We start from the raw sequence: 19,219 nt of genomic DNA on the forward strand, positions 1-19,219 counted from the left end.
TTTCTTGGGCAGAAGTACAGCTTGAATGTTGGGCAAAACACCACCCTGAGCGATTGTAACTCCAGACAACAACTTGTTTAATTCCTCGTCGTTACGGATAGCTAACTGCAGATGACGTGGAATAATCCTAGTCTTCTTGTTGTCACGAGCAGCGTTGCCTGCCAACTCAAGAACTTCAGCTGCCAGGTATTCCATGACTGCAACCAAATACACGGGAGCGCCAGCACCAACTCGTTCAGCATAGTTACCCTTTCGCAAAAGACGATGGATTCTGCCTACTGGGAATTGAAGGCCAGCCCTGCTGGAGCGGGACTTGCTCTTTCCCTTGACTTTTCCACCTTTGCCGCGACCAGACATTGTTCAATATTCTTTCGTAATAAGATGAGAGGAAAAATTGCGGCCTCGGAAATACGGAAATAAATTAGAGAATAAAGAGGGCCCCTTAGCAAGAAAGCTCGCCCCCTTGAGCGATGCACCAACCTATATCTACGTGCACCTCCTACATGCAGTTAGAGATCTAAAGCAGCATGTCGAGTGTTGTGTCGCGTCACGGTTTTTATCCAAAGACATTTACCGGACAATGTGTATTAGAGAAAGAAAGAAGGGTAAAATAGAAGATAGGAAAGCGCGTGAAGATTTTTCGCCTCACCATTGGCTTGGGTAGTAGGAGGAAAAACCCGGAAACACATGGAGTCCAGGAAAACCCCCTTTATCGGTCATGCTCGTGCTCAAGTATTTACATGGCAAAACCACACTGTGAAGGGGTGGTGAAATCCATGTAAAAGCATCTTTACTGTCTGTATTGATTCCCTTACTTAAAAAGTCAAGTGTGAGTTATACTATTGTGTTAAGTTGTCTGTAGTTTGGTGGACAAGTTTTGTTAGTGGGATTTTTGTTATTTTTTCTTTTCATGCAAGTCTGTCGTCTTCTTCACCCTTGGTCTGCGTCAATCTAAAAATATATACATGTATATGATTATGTAGTGAGATATGGTTGATATCAGTATCCTATTGGACTTGTCAGATTTTGTTAATACTATTGGTATATCAATAATTTAAGTGAGATGTATTAGTTATGTTTCTGCCTAAGAGGCCACGTCATTACCTTTTTATTTACATATTTACATTTTTTTTTCTTAAGATTCTCAAAGTGTTTTTGCATTTGATCTATTTTAGCGCATGAAGTGGGCGTTTGTATTTGTAGTAGCTTTCTGGGATCGTGTAGCTTCCTAGAGAACTCACAAGGTCATTGTCTATTGCTTTCGCAGTCTGATAGAAGCTCTTTACTAAATACTGTATATGATCTTCAATCAGAGTCAGCCCTAGTCGCTGCTGTAGGCGTAGAACAGGCAGATATCGGGGTGAATTTGTTATTATGCGCACAGCGTTGTTCTGAAGTCTCTGCAGAGCCCGTGTATAACAAGGTGCCGAGAAAGCCCATGCTGGCGCAGCGTATGTGACTATTGGTCTAACTAACATTTTATATAATATAACTTTGCTCTTCGTATTGAGGGCAGGTGAGCGGAAAAGTCCGGCTAGGGTTCGTAGTCTAGCTCTAGCCTTGTTTCTTTGTGAGTTCATGTGGTACCTAAGGGTAAGCCTTTTATCTAGTATTACTCCCAAATATTTAACTTTATCTTTCCATTCTATTGGTGTGTTATATAGAGTTAGTTGGTTGTTTGGTTTTCGTTTGTATTTCTTAGTAAATTGTATGGCTTCACACTTTTCAGCATTTACTTTAATTTTCCACCGCTTAAACCAGGGTTTGAGTTCGTTCAGGTGATTCTGTATGTATTTTGTGACTTGATCTGGCAAGAATGATGATGCATACACGATTGTGTCATCTGCATACATTGCTATCTGGGTTTTGGTAGTTTTTGGGATATCATTAACATATATTAGAAATAGAAGTGGTCCTAACATGGATCCCTGAGGGACTCCTGCTTTAATATCTTTTTCCTTTGTGGTTTTCCGTTCGTGTTCAACGAAAAATTTTCTATTCTTAAGATATGATTGTACAAAGTGAATTAGATAGTCAGGAATCTTATATTGTATCATTTTATATAGGATTCCTGGGAACCAACACCTATCGAATGCTTTCTCCACATCTAGCAAGGCCGCGCCTGTTATTTGTCTTTTATTATATTTGTCTGTGATAAATTCTATTACGCGCACTAATTGGTGTGTCGTAGAGTGTTGTGCTCTAAATCCGAATTGTTCAGGTGTGATTATATTATGTGTTGAAAGAAAGCTTCTGAGTCTTCTGAACACTATGCTTTCAGCTACTTTGGCCATTGTATTCAGAAGACTTATAGGTCTATGGTTCTGAGGAAATTTAGCATCCTTATTGGGCTTAGGAATGCTTATCACCTTGGCTATTTTCCATGCGTTAGGAAAATAGCTAAGTTTCATTATGTTGTTAATGATGTAACTTAAGTATGATACGCATGCGTTAGGAAGGTTTTTTAAAACTATATTCTGTATTTGATCAGGACCCGGTGCTTTCAGTGGCCGAAGCCGTTTTATGATACCATTTAACTCTGCAGTGTTAGTTTTCTTAATTTTGTCTAATGGGGGTGCTTTTAAGAATTCACTTACTGTTCGTTCAACTTTTACATCGTGCCTACGATCTTCTAGTTCATGATTTGGTTTGAATGAGCCCTCCAGGAAGTCAGCCAAAGCTTCAGCTTTTTCTTCTGAGGAGTAGACTAATCCGTTTTTTCCATGTATACAAGGCGTGTTAATGTTTTTTGTAGTTAAATTTTTGGTATATTTCCAGACGCTTCCGTCTTCTAGTGACATTTTTGAGATTTTATTTTCAAAGATGCGGTTTTTATACGCGGATATTTCTTCTTTTATGCATACTCTATATCTATTTACGATCGCTTTATAAAGTGGGTCTCGAGTTTTGTTATATTTTTTGTGAAGTCGGTTCCGCGTTTTTATCATATCTAAAATTTTCGGGGGAAGTGTTTTTAAATCTATCTTATTAGTTGTAGACGGTATAGTTTTTTCTGAAGTAGTTTGAATAAGTGTGGTGAGGAAATTTACGGCAGTATCTATATCTCCTTTTGTTTGTATTTCAATCTTTCTATTTAGTCCTTCTAATATTAATTGCTGGAACCTGGTCCAGTCAGCATTCTTATAATTTAGTCTCTTTAGTGGTGGTTCTTTGTCTTGTTCTGAGTTTACTGTGACAATAATTGCTGTGTGATCTGAAAGGAGATCATCATCAGCAATTATTGAGAGCGGTAATTGAATATTCCTGTATAATGCGTAGTCCAAGATATCTGGATTACTGTTGCAATTATGAGGATAGTAAGTTGGTTCATTTTGCGTGAGTATTTCAATGCTTGATTTTTCAAGATAATTTTGTAACTTTTTGCCATTTTCGTTAGCTCTTTTTGATTTGAAAACAGAATGCTTGCTGTTCCAGTCTCCAATTAACAAAACTCTGTTTCCCAGGCGGGAAAGAAGCGTGACATCGTTTGTGTCTATGATTGTATTGGGTGATTGATATATGCCAACTAATACAACCGGAGTATTTTTAACGAATATTTTAATTGCGATGGCTTCCATTGTTTTTAATTGGGGAATGGGTACGTATTCGTGTTTATAGTCGGACTTTACCACTACCAAGATTCCTCTTCCTGCATTTGTATTTGATTGATCATGTCTGAGAATACGGTGCCCTTGGATATACAATTTGTGATGCGTTGAAAGCAGTGTTTCTGACACAAAAGCTATAGAGATGCTATTTTCATTTATGTAGCTTTCCAATTCGTCCTTTTTTTCGGAGATGCCCTGCGCATTCCAAGCTAATATTTTTGTTTGTTTCCTAACGCGGTGCCCCATCAGCGGTTTGGGCGACTCTGATTATGAAGTTTATGACGTTTAAAAAGAATTCATGTTTGTTCTCAGCGTAAAACTCTAACAGACGTTGAACGTAAAACAGCGTTTTACGTCTGTCATAGTGAACACTGAAATCATGAAGCATTAACGTAAGTGAATCTAAACTTGGTTGTAGTGACCGAAATGCGTTGTCTGCGTTATCTTTTATGGCTTTGGCGCGCTGTTGTCGTATTCTTATGTTTTTCCTCCTCTGTTCTGGGTCTATGGTGGCTTCAGTGGGTGAAAATGTATCACTGTCTGTGTTAAAGTTTATTTGTTGTTGCGTATGTTCTGAGTTTTTGTCTTTGCGTATGTTTCTGCTGCTACCTTGGGTACCCTCAGGGATAGGTTCTCGCACAACTCCAGATGGAGCTGTACGTGAGTTTCTGGTTATGATAGGTGACTGTTGGGGCGTGCCCCTTAAGGTACGTGAAGGTAAAGATGTAGGTTGTGGAGTGGGAAGTAGCCCAGGCTTGGGGGTAGGTAGCAACGCAGGTTTTGCTGTGTGTGTTGGTTGTGTTGTCTTCCTGTTTATGTTGTGCGTTGCGTTTGCTCGTCTTTCAAGATTGTCTGTGTTAGTTTTGGATGTCGCTGCTCTTTGCCTCGATTCCACAATCTTTTTGTAAACTGTGCAGCCCCTGTAACTGGCCGGATGCTCTCCTGAACAATTAGCACACTTAGGCTTTTGTTCGCGGGTTTTCTTGCAATCAGGTGTCAGGTGAGTCCCTGCGCACTTGACGCAGCGAGGCGCTAGCCTGCAGTTCGTGCTGCCGTGATCAAATCTTTGACAACGATGGCACTGCACCACTACACTCTTTTGAACGTACTCCTCAAATCTTACTCGAATGTGGAAGATATGAGGGACCTTCATGAGTCGCTGTTTAGTTTCCCCATCCAGGACCGTGCAAAGAAAAAGGGGCAAAGCCTCTTTTCCAGCGCTCGTTGTTTTTCTCATCTGTGAGACAGTGAGGGTAGGGGAGTCTAATACCTGTCTAAGATGGTCCTGGATGTCATCGGAGGCAAGTTCCCGGGGGAGCCCTCTAATCACCACCTTGACTGGCCTGTAGAGAGAGTTTGTGTAAAACTCAATCTTCTTATTCTCTAAGTACTTTAGGATGCTAATGTTTGTGATCTCATTTAGAGGTGTGATTTTGTATTCCTCTCCCCGGGTACAGCGGGCTTCTATTTCACCATAAGTTCTACTAATGTACAAGTAATCTGTTAATGATTTGATTGTTATGGGAGGGTATCGCTTTCTCTTGGGTGTGGCCAAAGAGCTGTCTGAATCTCTGTTTGCTTGAGGTGTTGTTTCAAGTGACCCCTTACTGAGTAATAGTGTGTTATCTATGTTTTCTGGTACTGCTTTCACAGCATCAGAGTATGACTTATTTGATTGACAGCTTTCGTTGTCTGAGTCTATAGATGATGGGGCTGAGTGAACTTCGAGCCTCTTTGGAGATTTTTCTTCTCCTTTGCTCTTAGAGGGAGATGCCTCCGGTTCACTGCTGGGGGAGGGGGACTCAGCATCCCGCTTTGTCCTCCTCGTCCGTCTCTTAACCATTGTCGCCAATGGAAAGAGTGTGCTCTGAGGGCTATGGCCCTGTGAAGGACCGTAACTCTGTCAGCACAGTACAATTTCTATTTCTATGGATATTCGCTAATTGTGGGCAGGCGCTAGGCCTGTAACGCTATTTAGTATGATGTGGGCACAATGCCCAAGTGCTCTAAATGACGACTTCCCTGCAGTCCTTGCTTAATGAGGGTTGCTTCGGGAGATCCCTGCTACAGCAATCTTAGGATTTGTCACCGAATGCTTTCGTTGCGGACCCTAACACAACCTTCAAAAAGCAATTTCTGCAGTTGGGCGCCTGAATGTGGCTTATCGTGGATACTTACAATCTCTGCTGGCTCTGAAAAGGGCCACTCGCTGAACTGCACCTGTAACGAAAAGAAGAAAGAAGAAGAAGCTTCAGTTCTGGGCATACAAGTCCCTGGTCCTCACTGCTCGGCTCCTCTGTTGCTGACGATCTGTTGTGGCTCTAAAAAGGGCCGTATATTCTCTCAGCTGCCCCTGTAAATATACAAGAATAAACTTCTGGACGCTCTACGTGGCTCGCTGAGTTCTTCCTGGAAAGAGAAAAAGATTAACAACTACGAGGACACGCCTTCCTTAGTTGTTAAATGCTCGCCCGAATGTTTTCTCAGTTTTGGCCTCGTTAAGCGTATATGCTTATACAGCCTATTCTTCACCAAAAACAATCTAGGTGAGCTCCTCCGGAAATACGGAAATACGGAAATAAATTAGATAATAAAGAGGGCCCCTTAGCAAGAAAGCTCGCCCCCTTGAGTGATGCACCAACCTATATCTACGTGCACCTCCTACATGCAGTTAGAAATCTAAAGCAGCATGTCGTCTGTGGTGTCGCGCCGCGGTTTTTATCCTAAGACATTTACCGGACAGTGTGTATTAGAGAAAGAAAGAAGGGTAAAAAAGAAGATAGGAAAGCGCGTGAAGAATTTTTCACCTCACCATTGGCTTGGGTAGTAGGAGGAAAAACCCCGGAAACACATGGAGTCCAGGAAAACCCCCTTTATCGGTCATGCACATGCTCAAGTTATTTACATGGTAAACCACACAAAGAAGGGGTGGGAAAAACCATGTAAAAGCATATTTTACTGTCTGTAATATTTCAACTTTAAAAGCTGGGTGTGATTTAATCTAACTTGTTAATTGTCTGTATTTTGGTGGGATATTTTGGTTAGTGGGACATGATGTTATTTTTTAGCATGCAATTTGGCTTCTTCTTCTTCTCCTTCATCCCGTTGCTGCCTGGTTTGGTGTTGTCTTGGTCGGTCTCTTCCTCTCTCTCCTTTGCTTTGGGTCAATGTATTCTGGATCTGGGATGTACATGAATCCGTCTGAACTGGTTATTGGCTGTAGGTGTGCGTTGAGGATTTTCAGTGATGCTATTTTGATGTCTTTAGCTAGTTGTCTGCTGGTTTCTTGGTTTGTAGCATTGGTTAGTAGGCTGGATACCCACACTATGATCCTATTGGTGGCTTCTTTTATGGCTTCATTAACATACTGTTTGATGTGATCTGGTACTGGTATCTGCTGTTGTGGTTCTTTGTCTTGTTGACTTGTCTTCTGTTTCTCTTGTGGTCTGTGTGTCACTCTTTGATGCTCTTGTCGTTTGCTTTCTACGGTATGCTTCTTTGTGAAGATCGTCCTTGTTTGTTGTGGAGGTTCTGGATGACGAGGCCGTTTGGGGCAGTTTCCACTTCCGGTCCTGTGTCCGTCCATAGCACAAGTTGCACAGAACATGTTGGAGATAGGTCTGTTACAGTTTTTACTGTGTGATTTCCCACAACGAAAACAAACTCTTCTCTGGTTACACTGGTGCCTATGGTGCCCATACTGGTAACAGTTCCAGCATGGGTCTGGTCTTGCCTGAACTTTGGATTCCTCTACTCTGTGGAGCTTTCCCTTGATGTGTAGTCCGTGCATTATCAGAAAATGGACCTGCTCTGGATTTGTTGTGAAGACCCTTAGCAGCGGGAGTGGGCCATCTGCTGATCTTATTCGTATGATATTCGAGAAATCAATGCTCTTCTTGCGTAACTCCTGTTTAATAGGTTCTAAGTCTTCATCTAGTGGTATTCCCTTTATTACATAGGTAAATGTTGGGGTTCTTTGCTTCTGTTTGCGGTTGGGGCCTGAACTCCTTTTCTCCTCTGGTCCTGGAAAGGGCCGGTTGGCCTGCACTTCTGGCTGAGGTTTCTTCTTTCTTCTAGACTTTACTTCTTCAAAGCTCCCAGTTTCTTCTTCTTCATTGTGGCTCTGAGAAGGGCCACTCTCGCTGTTTGTGCACTTGGAAGGAGTAGCGTCTTCTGCTTGTGGTACCTTTGGGGGAAACTTTCTGTTGAAGGCCCCGAGTTTCTCTTTAAAAGCTGGGCTTGCATAGAAGTCTTCCTTCCTCTGACGCTGTTGATCCTCTTCTTGGTTTCTCACCTGTATTTGACCTTTCTCTGTGTGTGCTGGTTGGCTATTCACCTGTAAGGTTTCCTCCTGTGTGTGTGTATTTCCATGTCTCTGAAAAGGGCCACTTTCTTCTGGTTCTTCATCAGAGCTCGCCGTTTCCTCCCCATCGTCGATCACGCAGTGAGCTCCGAAGTCTTCATGGCTGAAGATGCGTAAGAATAGCTCTCGAACAAGCTGAGAGGGGAAGTTTATCATAAACCTTCTTTTTCTGATTTGTGTTACTTCCATCCCGGAAGTGTCCATCTTCTTTTTTATCTCGGTGACGACGTTCTCTGGGGTCTGAAATTTGTGGCCAACGGAGTACATCACCACGGGTAGACATTCGTTCCGTCCCTTCTCTGGTTCAGCTACTACAGTTTCATCTGGGTTTGGGTGCTGTGGCTCCTCTAGGTTTGGTGTCTTCTCTTCGGCAGGGTTCTTCTGTCCCTCCTTCTTCTTAGCTGGTCGCTTCTGCTTCGGCATCTTGGAGAGTTAAGCTATTTTTGAGACTGTGGCTCTAATAAGGGCCGAAAATCTATATAGGTATTGTCGACCTAAAAAGGACCTTATTTGCTCTACTTTGTGTGTGTTTTGTCTCTATGCGAACTAAAAAGAATAGTACTGAGTTCCTGTCAGCCGACTGTCGGCAAAGCCTGTTCAACCTATACGGCCAGTGCGAATCTTGGTCCGCGATAGGGGGTCCAGCCGACAGAAAAACAATGACTATTCCTTATAGAAAGCAGTGTGTGTAGGTCAATGTTGTGTTACTGAGTAACTTTATTTCGCAAATCTTCTCTTCTCTCAGCAGCCTATCTGAAAAGACTGGCTACTGGCTCTCTTCTCTAAAGCAACTCCTTCAGTTGGCACCGTTAGGTTTCCGGAGTATTAAATTGCAGGTCATTTGATCTCGAAGTTCTACGACGAAAAATCTTCATCCGCAATCTTCTCTCTGTGATTTCTGCTGCTCTCACTACACACGAGCGACCTCCTCTCTCTTCAGATCAGCTCCTACTCTCCTCAGATCAGATCAACTCCAGCTCGAGCTCCTCCATGAATCAAGTCAGTTTTGTTACTACTTCAAGCGTGCACCCGAGTGCATCAAATGAAAAGCAAGGCAGTTGGCGCGAATTGAAACACGTACTGTAATTTAAATGAAGTCGATAAATCGGCGGACACATCTAATTTTGCTGAACGAGTGAGTCATCATGCCACCAAAAACTAGCGGAAAGGCTGCAAAGAAGGCTGGTAAAGCCCAAAAGAATATCTCCAAGGGAGATAAGAAGAAGAAGAGGAGGAGGAAGGAGAGCTATGCCATTTACATCTACAAAGTTTTGAAGCAAGTGCATCCTGACACTGGCATATCTAGCAAAGCTATGAGTATCATGAACAGCTTTGTTAATGACATCTTCGAGCGTATTGCTGCTGAAGCTTCTCGTTTGGCCCATTACAATAAGCGGTCAACTATCACCAGCCGGGAAATCCAAACAGCTGTGCGCCTTCTTTTGCCTGGTGAACTTGCCAAGCACGCTGTAAGTGAGGGTACGAAGGCTGTTACCAAGTACACAAGCTCTAAGTAAAAATCTTCTTCAAGATTTTTCATTTCAAACGGTCCTTGTCAGGACCAACACATTATTCGAAAGAGTTAAATCACGAAATTTGCTTCATTCTGTTATGTAGAAACACCTTGAAATCCAATTTCTATATGCTGTTAGTAAAAAAGTAAAGCACATAGCGGAGATGTGTCGTGCTTGTATACGAAAGGCATTTACTCGCCGGAGATCTACACTTAGTCATAATAATTTACTTTTAAAAAGTGGTAATACATTCCGTGTTAAGTATAGTAGTAGGTGCACACGGATCGGAAATCAGGTTATTTTAATGTGTCGTGCAAATACACAGGCTGTTAGTGTAAGAAATAGTGGGTATAACGCTTAGAATATCGATTAATCGCTATGAAATAATGTTGATAAATTATCTCTTGAAAGTACTATAAAATTAATGTTTCTAGTATTTTCGTACTTGAAGGATAATGAAATTTGAAAAAGAGATGCCAACAGCACCTGGTGTTCCCAGGCGGTCACCCATCCAAGTACTGACCAGGCCCGATGCTGCTTGACTTCGGTGATCGGACGAGAACCGGTATATTCAGCATGGTATGGCCGTTGGCGAATGCATATGGCTTCGAGTGAGTTATTGTAGCTACGTAGGTTTGTCGGTGAATACTCAAAAAGACCACCGCGTGGAAAGCGTTGCTAATTGTTTTAAGTAATGCATGATTACGAAATTATCGTGGTGAACGATGTGAGAATATTCGTCTTTGTGAAGAACAAAATTAGAAAAAGTATACCAACAGCAACTGGTGTTCCCAGGCGGTCACCCATCCAAGTACTGACCAGGCCCGATGCTGCTTGACTTCGGTGATCGGACGAGAACCGGTATATTCAGCATGGTATGGCCGTTGGCAACTACCTTTTCTTCAATGTCCTGTTAAGGAAGTATGTTTTAAGTAAGAATTGACATTAAGTATAAAGGCAAGCATATTAACGTCGTTAACATTACTTGGAATATACTAATATTCGAATAAATATTTGAATGTTCGAATGATGAGTGATTCGGATGTTCATAGTGCCACTGTGTCCTATCGAGTTTACTATCACGAACCACGTATGAAATTGTATATAAATAAATAAAAATAAATCCTTTATTAAGTATTGATTACAGGAAAAAGGCAAACTTACATTCTTTAATGTACACAATGAAATGTATGAAAGATATTTTTAAGATATGTTTCACTTACCCTTTATAACGCAAGGTAGTTTTCAGTGTAGCATCCTCTTCAGCTGCGAAATAACGTAAGGCAGATGATCATTCAGTCGTGAAGCACTAAAATGTAATATACATTTTAACTATTATCGATAAGAATTATTTACTGCAGGGATGCAAATAAAGTGAGGCAAATTAGTAAATAAAAACCGATACTGTAACTGATAATGTAATTACGTATCTGTATTAGTTGTATATACAGTAATCGCACGATTATCCGCGGAGTTGGATGTTGGCATAATCGCGCATAATCAGCAGTATGAGCAGAAAAGGGAAATGAAATGAAATCTTTAGATATACATCGCATACTTATACCGGTTACGCTAAAGGAGACGGTGATGATGAGTACTGAATGAAGAAAGTGGGAGGAAACGGGAGAAACCCGAGAAAACCCATGAGCACGGTCTTTATGCACGACAAAGTTCACACGGCACGAGGTGGGATTGAACCAGGGACCCCAAGCACCGGAGGCCAAAAAAGGGACAAAAAGTCTTTCGTGCAACTTTCGTTTTCGGTAAAAAGTTTACACATAATTTAGAAAGAGTAGTTTTCTGGTCTTTTTATTTCACAAGTTGGTTCATGTCTATATTTTTTACATGCAGAAAAAATTTTTCAACTCCCTTGCTTATTTCCTGTTAAAGACCTCTCCTTTACCTCTGATTGTATTTTTTGCACATATTCTTATTGTTTTCAGACAACATTTCTAAAAGCGTAATTTATCGTCAGCAAGAAAAGAAAAGGAAAGCCTCGGATAGTGGAATGTGTACTGTATATATATATATATATATATATATATATATATATATATATACGTATTAGTATATAGTTTTATTTTATACGTCTCCTATTATTACACAATGTGCAGATATTGTGAAAGCGCAAGTAAATATGTATAACTCCCCGTTCTGCACTTAATAACTTGAAAGAAGTTGGGGGAAGGTAGTGTAACAGAAAGTACAAACAGAAATGAGGGTTTACAGGCATTTAATATTATTCCGTAGTAGTATGAGTTTTTGTAAAAAAAAAAAAAAAAAATCTAAACATACATATTCAATGATATAGTAAGAGGTTAGCAGCACTGATAGAACTGCAGAAAGTACAAAACCGTTAATAAGAAAGAGAGAGAGATGGTGGCCGCTTTTGTGCTTTTCATTGGCTAATTCCGAATTGCGCGCGAATACGTGCGAGATTTCTTTCTTTTTCCTCTGCGCAGCCCAGATGTTGCCAATTAGAAGTTTTTAGTACTACATTTGTATGAAAATGTTGCCTTTAAGAAATGTGGTTTGCATACAGAGAAAAGAGCAAAATGAATATTTACCTTAGTGGGCATGAAAAAAGACGAAACATTTTGCAAGATGAACACACGAACTTCCTTAATGCAGGCGTTCAGTACATTATTGTAAAGAAAAAAAAACAATAAAAAGAATTACTTCAATATCCCTAGCAACATTCAACAATTCATAGAGAAAAATCTTTATTTTCAGAACAATGGAAAACTATGTAATTGTAGATAACTACTAAATTTAATGATTAAGGAAAACGTTTAGGCCCGACCCTTCAGAAAGAAAGTGCACAGAATTTTCTCTCATGGAAGCAATTGCAAAATCAACATTTTGTTTGCAGTTATAATTAGAGGATCTATATACAGGGTGTTCGAAAAAGAATGTATCCTCTTGAAAGAAAATATTCTCTGGGCCCCTAATCCTTTATATACCGAAAGGAAGTTTGTATAGCATTTTTTCTTACCTTCGTTAGAAGAATTGAAAGTGACTACTATCGTGACACGGGAGATATTTGATCGATAGTCGAATTACTCCCATACTCGAATGAACACGTCTCTTGTAACGAGAGGAAAGGCTTCTGTGATCCGCTATCGCAGCTGTGTCATATCTGCAGAGAATGTTAGGACACAAACGTGATCTTTGAGAGCCTCGTGAAAAGAAGTCGCATAGTACCATGTGTGGAGACATCGGGGCCATCTGAAGAACGCTTCATCATTAGGACCAAGGGCGAGTTACGAAACACTCTGGGATATGTTTATTAACATAACTTCTCGTCATTCTGCAAGTGTGGTGGAGCTCCATCCTATTGGAAAAGGAAACCTCGGGAGCCCTCTTCATGTGTAGGTATCGTTCACATCTGAAGCATGTGAAGATAGATTACTGTACTATCGTGTACCTAAAATCATTTTCTACGAATACGAACATGTCTACACTGAAGGCAGTGCAGCTCTTTTTCTCTTTTTTTTGGTCATGTATTGTAACGCGGGGCAATGCACACAATAACATGTAATGTTGTGTATCATCATAAAGGGCCAGGGCGATGATTGGATCTTGATGGACGTGGAGAACTGATAGGTGATGTGAGTGGTATTGTGATCTATGGTTGTATGTTTACTGATGAATGCATAAGGAGAGGTGAAGGGGTTGCCTTTTTTTTTATGTCGATCGGGAGGGAAGCGATTGGGAAACTTTTGACTTTGTTTTTCAACCGAATATATTGATTGAATAGGTCGCCGACAATTTTACGGGGCGTCACGTCGTTGCCTTTTTCATGTCGATCGCGAGCGAAGCGAGCGGTTTTTTTTTTTTTTTTTTTTTTACGACAATATGTATTGAATCGGTTGCCAACACCTTTAGGGGCGCGTCACGTCCTTCTTTCTGTGCTGATCGCGAGCGAAGCGAGCGCGAAATTTTTGACTTTTTTTTTTTTTTTTACCCACAATATTTATTCAATCGGTCGCCAACACTTTTAGGGGTGCGTCACGTCCTCTTTTCTCTGCTGATCGCGAGCGAAGCGAGCGCGAAATTTTGACCTTTTTTTCTCTTTTTAATTCTTTTTTTTCTTTAAGAAAAAATATTGATTTCATAGGTCGCCAACATTTTTACGGGATGCAACATCGTTTATTTGTTTTTCCAACCGTCTTTCTGTCTTGAGCCCCCGCCAAGTTAACTTTATGGTGGACAAAAACTATGTGCGGTGGGTTACCGCGGGGTTCTCCCGTTTCCTCCCACTTTCTTCATTCCACCAGCATTTCAATCATTTCTCATAATCAGCGCCTCTTTTAGCCTAAGCGGCATAACGTGGGACGTAAAACAAAGATTTCCTTTAGTTGCTTCCTGTCTTGATTACGAGCGCGAAATTTTTTACTTTTTTTTTCTTTCTTTTGATATTATTCATTTAATAGGACGGCAACACCTTTACGGGCCGCCGCGTCGTCGTTTACACTTCTTCAGCCCATATTCTTTCTGCTTGTTCGTTTTCCGGCATCTTGTTATCACCGCCCGCGGCAATGCCTATGTCTTTCATCGCTTTTTGAAGCAAATCTTTAATAAATATGCACTCTCACATTTCTACTAATATGCATACCCCAGTGGATAGACTGTAACTAGGAAAGCAGAAGCCTGCATATCATATTATTTAACAGTTGAAAGTGAACTGCCATTTTAAGTTTGATTTTGATCAGATGAGTACAGTTCAACTCGTCGACAATTCTGAAGATTCTCGAGGTTAGGGACCATCCATTTTGTGCTTTGTAATGAAAATGGCTGCAGCCAAACTTCTTTGATCTGAATGTAACTTGGCATGATGATACATCTTGACCTGCTCTACAAGTTTATTTAGTATTTTCCGTTGCGCAGGCTTTTGCTTCTCCAGGTTCTCCCATGGAACTGAGAAACGTATTCAGTCGAACTTCTGCGGTAAGTCAGTATATCATCCTGAGAAGTTTGATCGAGATAGCAGAGGTTCGACTATTCGTTTTTCAATTCCATGTGATATTACAACACGGTGAACTAAATTTATATAGAAACACTTTGATTTTGTTTTGTTTTTTGCTAGCATTAAACTGAGAAAATGTTATTCAATAGACAGAGAACACCACTCAAAGAAAAGTACATCATAAGAATATATATATGGTTGCTGTGGTTCTCGGTTTAATTTGCTAGTTAAGAAACTTGCTCTAAATAAGTACATCTTACAGCTGAAAAACTAAGGCAGGCGATAGAATTAAATATAAAGTTATACACTTTTATTTTACGTTTACTAGTGTTGGGTTACTACTGTAAAATAAGTCAGTATATATGAAAGATAACTGTATTAGGTACTATTTTCCACCGGCGGTGTATTCTTGCATAGTGTACTTAATGTTTACAAGCGGGGCGCTACTAGTATGGATGCATGACAAGTGCTATTCAAACTCGAAAACTAACTGGTTTCCACTACCCTTGCTTATACGTATACCCGCGTCGCCTTCGCTCCTGTTCACTTTGGACGCACATTCTTGCTATCGCTCAGGCCCCCAGCTTTCTCCTGTTTTGGCTCCCTTAAATAGTATTCGTGCTTTTTATTGGCCACCTGGCAAAGCACTTGTAATGATTTTACAGCAGTAACTCTAAAATACATGTGTATTACTTTATTTAATTCTGTCGTCTGCAGATTTTTTTTTCCGTACAAATATGCCTTTTCATGCAGAACACTGAATTTTGCCTGTAAATTTTTGAGAATATGCTGTGACGAAACTTGAGCACCGTTCTTCTTTTCTTTCTTATCACGAGTCTTCTTTAGCCTAATGAGCACAATCATCACACGATAACGACTATTCTTTTCATTTAACTTGTAAACAAGTTGAACTAATAATAATAATTGATGTACAAAGGAGAAGTGTCCTATATATTTGAGGTAAAAAATAAAATAAATATACTTCTACTTCATCCGTGTTTACAAAGTTAAATGTTATCGATTTACAAAAAATGGTCACCTATCCACACACTGACCAGGCTCGACACTGCTTGACCATACATATTAAAACATCGGTCCCACTGAATACACAAGTAGTAAGCACATTCACATAAAAATAATTAAGATTACAGTATATAAAATGCGTTAATTAAAATAACAAATGCCTTACCTTATCACAGGCGATCCAAAGCCACTGCACATCATCTGCTACGCACACTATATTCCTCCAATATTTCACTCACTTCCTATATCACGCAACATTAAATATTAATAAAATTCACTTAGCAACATTTTCATTTTTAATCAACAATACGTATAACAATTAAGAATAAAATTAATTGTAAGCACATTGTTATAATTAGAATACTATTTTTTTTCGTTTACAAATATGGGATTAATATAGAGCTGGCAGCAACAATATATACAACTCATCCTGTATGTACCGTAAATCCTAACTTGAGAAGACATCTCTGACGCAAACAATGAGACAAGAAATCAAATACTAAATCCGACACATTTGGGGTTTATTGAACTTCAATGTTGGAAGATACCACCTTGTCGGTAGTACAAATGTAATATCCTTACAACACGCGGAACTTTTGCCAGGCATATCTAGGAATTTGGGAAGATTATTTGATTTCCTTAATGTGCAATGTATGATTATGACGCATTGTTATGTACACGCAGACGGAACCAGGACAATCTATAGATGACTTTTGCACTGTGTTTGGACAATTTGTTCGCAGAAAGTAACCGTTTTTGTCTATGAATACTTGACAACATGGAAGGTATGAGATATACATTTTATCCGCAAATATTATAATACAAATCATTGTTAGTTTGGTGCATGCGTGAAAGAAAGAAAAGGAGTAGATTTTTGCAGACGTCCGGATATAAAGCGAGAACTGAGAATACGCATCTATAACATATATTTTCTTTGTGTTAATGATATCGATGAACTAAACGGGGAAACTAAAATACAACTGTTTGCAGTATAATTCGAAGTATAGTCAAGTGCAGAGGCGTACTCAGGGGGTGTCCACCGGGTGCGGACTCCTCAGAAAAGTTCCTAAGTGAACACACATTTGCAAACTTTCTCATTAAATGTAGTTATTAACAGGGAAAATATTGATGTATCATCAATATAAATCTGATCTTACACTTCATCTGTACTCTGTCTGTATCATGTTTTTGTGAAAAAGTAAGTGGAATATTTATCGTGTTTTCGAATGCAGAATAATAGTATATAGACATAGTGGCTTGTAGTATTGGAACCTTGCCCCCCGAAGCTTGGATCCCTTAGAAGAAAAAAAATGCATGTGCGCCTGGTGAAATGGTTAACGAATTCAGTTCACTCGATGAATCGACAGATAGTAATACACATTTCGACAGATCGACATCATTCGACAGATAGAGACATATGAAAGTAGCACAAGAATTAGGCGAAAGTCCGTGCGTTTCCTCAATTCACGTAGGAAACAACAGAAAATATCAACTACCATAAAATAATCCGTATATATATTTAATTTATTTGGAATAAAATAAATATAGAAACAACCTGTTCATATATAACTACGGTAAGTGCGTTAATTGCTAACGTAAGAACAAATATGAAACAAGGCACAAAATAAAAAAGAAAAATAAAGTTAAAGGGAATAAATATTTAGGCTTGATTGTCATTCGTATTAAGAAGCTGGGTAATAAAATGTTAAAATCTACAGAAAATTATGAAATTAAATCAGGATTTGAAATAAAAGTCTATACATTGGAAGTAGGCCAGGGAGTTTGCAAGGCAGATGTGTGCGACACGCGTTACTTTATAGATTCCCTTCATTGAACTATAGTAAGCAGTACGAAGATGGTACTTTGCGTATAATCACAGGAAGGATTGAAGTTAATTACCATGGTAATATAATTATTTATTGATAAGTATTTCCATGTTAAATTATGAAAATTATAAGCACAAGGAGGGTGAAAAAGTAGTGTGACCGACTTAGCAATGACTGAAACATAAAATAGAAAAGCGAATAAAAACAAATGCCTTTTGAGTTATGTGGAATAAAGTTTCTTCTAGCCAGTAAGGAAGAATAGGATCTGGTGCATTCATTGAATACCTGAAAAAAATCGTTTATCAAAATAGAAGGAAACACACTTATCGTTGTGGCAACTACGAACTTCTGTTTACCTCAGCCCGCCTCAGCAAGTGCTTTCTATCCGGTCCGCGCTCCGTAACCAAACTCAACGCTGCCTGCTGCAGTTAGTGTGTGCATGTGCATGCCGCCAAAAGCACACAACAGGCCCACGCTACAGCACTGAGAATCAGCATCTAGTCATCTGAGAGCGCGGACGGGGTAGTAAGCACCCAGCTGTGATTGGCCAGTTCGTACTGGAAATCTCTAACCTGATTGGCTGAAGCGTTCCCCTACCCCAGACCGACTATAAAAGACAGGACAGGCGTTGGACTCGTTCAGTCTGCCTGCGGAAGCGGCAGCGTGCGTTTCGTCGCACTGCGTGCTAAAAACTGAAATTAGAACCCTTGCTACCAATAAACATTTAACCAAACTACATCCGATATAACTATAGTGATAATTCCCAACTGTATTTGGCAAAAAGAAAAATTGGCCAGCCGGGCGCAAGCCTAAAACGCCTCCGGCAAGCGAAAAAGTGTACATAAATAGTAAATCAAAAACTTTTGTGACTTTTAACAAACGAAATCACGGAAATTCACGCCGTAGCGGTCCTTTCAAGGGCCACAGCGTAGTGTTACCAGACAATCAAACGAACTGTATCCGGCCCTTACTAGTGTCAGTGCCATCAAGATAATAGAATATGAAACAGGCCCCACCCAAGCAGGACCCCAGCGCCCAGGGCGGGGAGCCCCCCATTAGAAGACCCCCCCAAAGCACACCAGTGACTACCTTAGCTAACCAACTGAAATCCATGCAATTTAGCACATTGGGTTCAGTGCAAAAACGAAGAGCCACCAACAAAACATTACAGAACACAAAATAGCCGCAATAATTTCGTTGAAAATCTTCAAAGCCAAGACCTCACGGCGTGCCCACAAGATGTCCCCCCCGGCATCGGTCATCAGGAAGAGGCACCCCCCCCACAATACAATGAAACTGCGAAGAAACACAAGGAAGTGCGCTTCACCCCACTGGACAAAGGCCCCCGCCGGCGCCCAGTCCCCATCCCAGAAGAATTCAAATCCCGACCAGACGTCCAGACAACTCCCCCGCCAGAAGCCTTCCCCCCAGCCCCCCCCGAAAACCCCGACTGGCCCAGCCCATCATTCCTCACCACAAGCCAACTAACAAGCAGTGCAACAGATCAGATGCAGAGCCCAGTGGACCCGCCTACGCCCCCCACAGCCAATGACCCCCCCCCAGGTTTCCAAGTTCCCCGGAACCCAGCCAAGCCACAGGAACCGTCACTACTGCCAGTACTGTTCCCAGTAAACAACCGCTTTCAACCCCTGAGGGACCCAACCCCACAAGGAAGAAAAGCTGATCAAGATGTCCCCCCCGAGGATAGCTCAGGAGCCGAAGAAATGGAAGTCACTTCAGAAGGAGGAGCCCAAACACCCCGCCTCCCCAGGCTCGCCGCCCGGAAAATCCCCCCTATATACATCTACGATGTGGTGAACAAAGGCGTCTTCACAAAAACCTTGTCAGCCACATGTTCTGTCCCCCCAAAATATTTCAAAACAGCCGACTACATCAAAATGCACTGTGCCACTGTT

At 40.7% G+C, this 19,219-nt stretch overlaps 2 non-coding genes across 2 annotated transcripts; both read right to left on the bottom strand.

The window, feature by feature from the left end:
* Positions 1 to 9,959: 9,959 nt before the first annotated feature.
* LOC145676242 (5S ribosomal RNA) lies at positions 9,960 to 10,078 on the bottom strand. Its single transcript, XR_014129338.1, has one exon. It is a non-coding gene; the product is annotated as a 5S ribosomal RNA (ribosomal RNA).
* A 177-nt stretch (positions 10,079 to 10,255) lies between these two features.
* On the bottom strand, positions 10,256 to 10,374 carry LOC145676268 (5S ribosomal RNA). The gene has a single exon (XR_014129363.1). It is a non-coding gene; the product is annotated as a 5S ribosomal RNA (ribosomal RNA).
* Between the last annotated feature and the right edge of the window lie 8,845 nt (positions 10,375 to 19,219).

The sequence above is a fragment of the Thermobia domestica genome, chromosome 18 (assembly GCF_964235325.1).
Source record: "Thermobia domestica chromosome 18, izTheDome1.hap1.1, whole genome shotgun sequence".
NCBI lineage: Eukaryota > Metazoa > Arthropoda > Insecta > Zygentoma > Lepismatidae > Thermobia > Thermobia domestica.